Source organism: Amphiura filiformis, chromosome 18, assembly GCF_039555335.1.
Source record: "Amphiura filiformis chromosome 18, Afil_fr2py, whole genome shotgun sequence".
NCBI classification, from domain to species: domain Eukaryota; kingdom Metazoa; phylum Echinodermata; class Ophiuroidea; order Amphilepidida; family Amphiuridae; genus Amphiura; species Amphiura filiformis.
The window spans coordinates 65,338,045-65,342,619 of NC_092645.1; positions in this window are offsets into that span (position 1 = coordinate 65,338,045).

Below are 4,575 nucleotides of genomic sequence, written 5' to 3' on the forward strand. Positions count from 1 at the left end.
TTGGCGAGTTTTCCAAGCCTGCGCCTTTCGGTAAATATGATGATGATGAAAATGATGATTATGATGATGATGATGATGATGATGATGATGATTATGATGATTATGATGATGATTATGATGATGATGATGATGATGATGATGATGATGATGATGATGATGATGATGATGATGATGATGATGATTATGATGATGATGATGATGATGGTGATGGTGATGATGATGATGATGATGTAGATGAAAGGTGCTGAAGCCATCATCTGCCTTTTGGGTCTGTTAATGATTGGATCCTGCGTCTTTCTATAAGTATGATGATGATGATAATATTGAGATGATGATGTTGAGATGATGATGATAATGATGATAAGGATGATGATGTTAATAAAAAATTGATGACGAGATGATAATGATGATGATCATCACCATCATCATAAAGCCATCATCTGACTTTTGGGTCTGTTAATGATTGGATTTTAGCGAGCCTTTCGATCCTGCGTCTTTTTGTAGATGATGATGATGATGAGATGATGATATTGAGATGATGATGATAATGATGATGATGTTGATAAAAGGTGATGACGAGATGATAATGAGGATCATCATCACCATCATCATAAAGCAATCATCTGACTTTTGGGTCTGTTAATGATTGGATTTTTTTCTGTAAGATGATGATGATGAAGATGATGATGAAGATGATGAAGATGATGAAGAAGATGACAAAGATGATGAAGATGACGATAACGATGACGATGACGATGATGATGATGATGATGACGAAGAAGATGATGAAGATGATAAAGATGATGTGCGATCTTGAAGCTTATGGAATGATGTAGGGCTGTAGTGGATATCGACAACCTGCCTGCGCTGAGGATCAACGTCTAGTGTGGATCAACGTCTAGGCGTTGTACCTGTGCGTAGCGCACTATAAATCACTGCGCTTTGTTATTATTATTTATACAGAATTCTGATTACAATGATACAGGAACTCAACATGCTCAATGGAAACATTTGAAGATTTTGCTAACACCGCATTATTTTATCATGTTTCCCGCCATACTCTTCTTTGGTATATGTAATGGAGCTGTATGGGGATTCCTATTCTGGCATCTGGAGAATTTAGGTAGGCCTACTTAGATTGTATTCATACACTCTTACATAGCAAAACAATAAGAAAAAGGTTAGAAAAAGGCGAATCATGAATTAAAACATATACTGCACGGGCGCGACTCGGCGTACTACACGCATTGCTTTCGGACGCGTTCATTGTAATTGCGGCTTGATGCATTGGTATATTTGCTTGTATTTTCCAACGTTTTAGTGACACACAGCGTCATCATCCCTCTATCTTCGTGTCAGAAATTGACATGATAGTAGGGCGAATCCACTAGTTCTTTAACAGCCACGCATGACGATTTTGTTCCGCCGTGTTTAATTAATAAAGTTCCGAGGCTAAGTATAACAAAATACGATTGTCGCACACCACCACTGACCTCGGCACACCACCTGTACGATATATGGAAAGATATGTTTCTCTCCCACTACGCATGCGCCGTTACTACTTACAGACTCATTTTTACGACTGCGCAGGTTGATTAGCTTGAAAACGTTACTTATTCAAGAAAATGCGATTTTTTTTTTGGTCAGTTTTTCTTTTCCATACGCACGTTGGGTTTTCAATACGCAGACCAGATTCAAAAATATCATATTCTTTCAACACATATATTCAAGTGCAAGCCACACAATAGGTTTTTTACAGAAAAGCAAAAATAACTGGGTATTCAGAGTTTTGAGAAATAGTCATTCGAAGGTTCTATGAATATCAATAGGATATGACACCACCGTTAGAGTAGCATGCATAACTCGGGTAGCACATTTAGACCTACGTGCTGAAATCACCACGCCCCCGGCCACGCCCCTACTTGTTTCTCTGTTTATATAGCTATATAACATATCAGACATATTTAAATCACACGACTGTCAATTAATTCTTTAGTATAATGGAGCATAGACAATACAACTTTCAATTGTCTGCATTACAATAGGATATAGACTCTGTTATATGGATTGAAAATACATTTCTATAGTCGTGTTCACACGGTCGGACATAGTGACGGGTATTTGCCTATCAGGTTATATATAAATTGGTACATATTTGTTATATATTTGTGTAAAAATGGCTACTAAATTCTCAAGACAGGTCGTTGGTTGAAATAACGATAAAAATAAGGTAATGTTAGTGTGTGTACTTTTTAAAATTTCAAATGAAATAAGACGACACAGTAAGCATAATATTAGACAACTATCCAGTTACCACACGGAATAAAGCAAATGATTCTATCGTGCTCAGTCGTGGGTAGTTGTCCAAGATTCTGCTTTGTGCTATAGACAACAGATATTATCGTCATGGTCATGTGGAGTAGATCGCTATGATCCACAACATGCTCATCTATCAAGGTACAGATCTGTAACCCCAATACATTTGCACATTCATTGAATGACCTATGAAAATTTTGGTACAAAAACTCATACTCTGAAACTTGAGGTCAAATTTTGCACTATGATTGTTTAATTGAGGTTATTGAACTATGCCATTTGGATGAGGCCATTGTGGTCCATAGTAACGAGACGAGTGAAATGGTGATTAAATTCTCTGCTCTCTGTCCTTTCTTATTTGGTACCAGGTCTCCCGGTCAGTCTCCTGAAATGTTGGTAATTGTTTAGAGCTAACAACAATAAAATGTAATATTTATTTGTTTAATAATATTTAAAAACCCACCGTAATAGATTTTTTCAATAATGATATCATTCGTACTATGACGCTAGATAATGATAAATGTCACACAAATGTTGAAATCTTCTAATCCAATTTATTATATCTATATGTACTAGGTGCTACGTACGGTTTACTGAGTTTTGTCTCGCTATTCCAATCTGCATCTGAAATTCCCGCCGGATATGCAAGTAGCCTCTCAATTAAGTACTTAGGCTATTGGAATAGCCTTAATGTAGGATTTTTAACTTACACCGTGAGATTTCTGTGGATATATATTACTAAGAATCCATGGTGTATTGTGCCTACATAAATTCTTAATGGTAAGTATTATCGGCTAGAAATCTATGTTGGCTTGTACCCACAGAAATTGTTAATGTAAAGTATATCATATATCGGTTATGAATCCACTCGCACCTGTACACATACACAAGCATGACAGGTGATGAATGCAACATGCTTATAGTGTGGGTTTTGGCCCATCGCTATGGTAATTAATCCTGTTACATCACTACTTTTACGGCGAGTACCATGAGTACCGGCACTGTTTTTTCATTGTTTTCGCCCCTTTTTCTTCGTCTTTAAAGGTTTTGCTTTTGCTCAGACATGGAATGTATTAATATCCTACATGAGTAAAGCTGTACCAGCTAACCTGTTCGTCACCGTTTGCGATTTTTGCTCCGCTTTATACTTCGGCATCGGCGTCGCCCTAGGATATCTTATTACTGGTTGGCTTGTGGAGCATTTTGGTGGCGCAGCGACGTTTGGTTATTACGCAATAGTTAGTTTCATACTTTCATTGATATTTGCTGTACTTATCAGGGTAGGTAGTCTGTTCTCATTTGCAATACATCGTTCACTGTCACATACCATTAGTAGAGAGTTTGTGAAATGAAAATTAACTTCTACGGCAACTTCACAAAATCGATTGTATTTCTTGCTCAAATTTACTTCAACGCGAACGTCTGAGTGGTTAAACTCGGGACATGTGTATCATTGGGCGATCAAAAGAGGGCATGTTCGGGTGATCAAAAGAGAGCATGTGCAAGCGACTGCGAGCAAACTTTCTCCCTTTTGTTTGGTCAAGTGGGTTGTTGGTCACGCTTCAAGACAAAAAACATTACCTTAAGCGCTTAGTTTGAATAAACACGAGTGACGCGCTGGTTATAGTTTCATACTTTCATTGATACTTGCTGTACTCATCAGGGTACGTAGTCTTCTTTGAAAGTTATACTTATAAACTTCACGTTGCTCAAAGGGATAAATAAATCGTTTACTGTCACACACCTTTATCATATCGAATAGTAAGATTTGTACTCAAATATACTGCGCCAATAAAGTAACCTTACACTTGGAAAAATAATCACAATTTCCAAACTGAACAATTTCGGGGTAAATTTGTTTTTTTAATAGATGCACTATCTGATCCTGCACATTATGACACCACATTGAATCCAATGTGACTTCAAGGTTGTAAAAGTTGATTTTGTTACAAGCATTTGATTAGACGAACTGGCCTATTCAAAACTCCACAGACTAGACATCGGTTTGAGAGTGGTGAATGGCTAATTTATGCGTTTGGCTTTAATTTAAAACAAAAGGAACAAAAGAAAACTGAAACAAAAGAACTGACAAATAAAATTATGAAAAGTACAGAGAAGCAAAAACTGAAATAAAAACTGCTTTAAATAACGCTTCTTTGAAGAAACTGTGTTGTCTCTTTGTTTCGCTCGTTGGAATCTTTTTGCGCCTTGTATAGGCCAATTTGTCACTTAAAACTGGACCTTTGTCTATTCAATTGC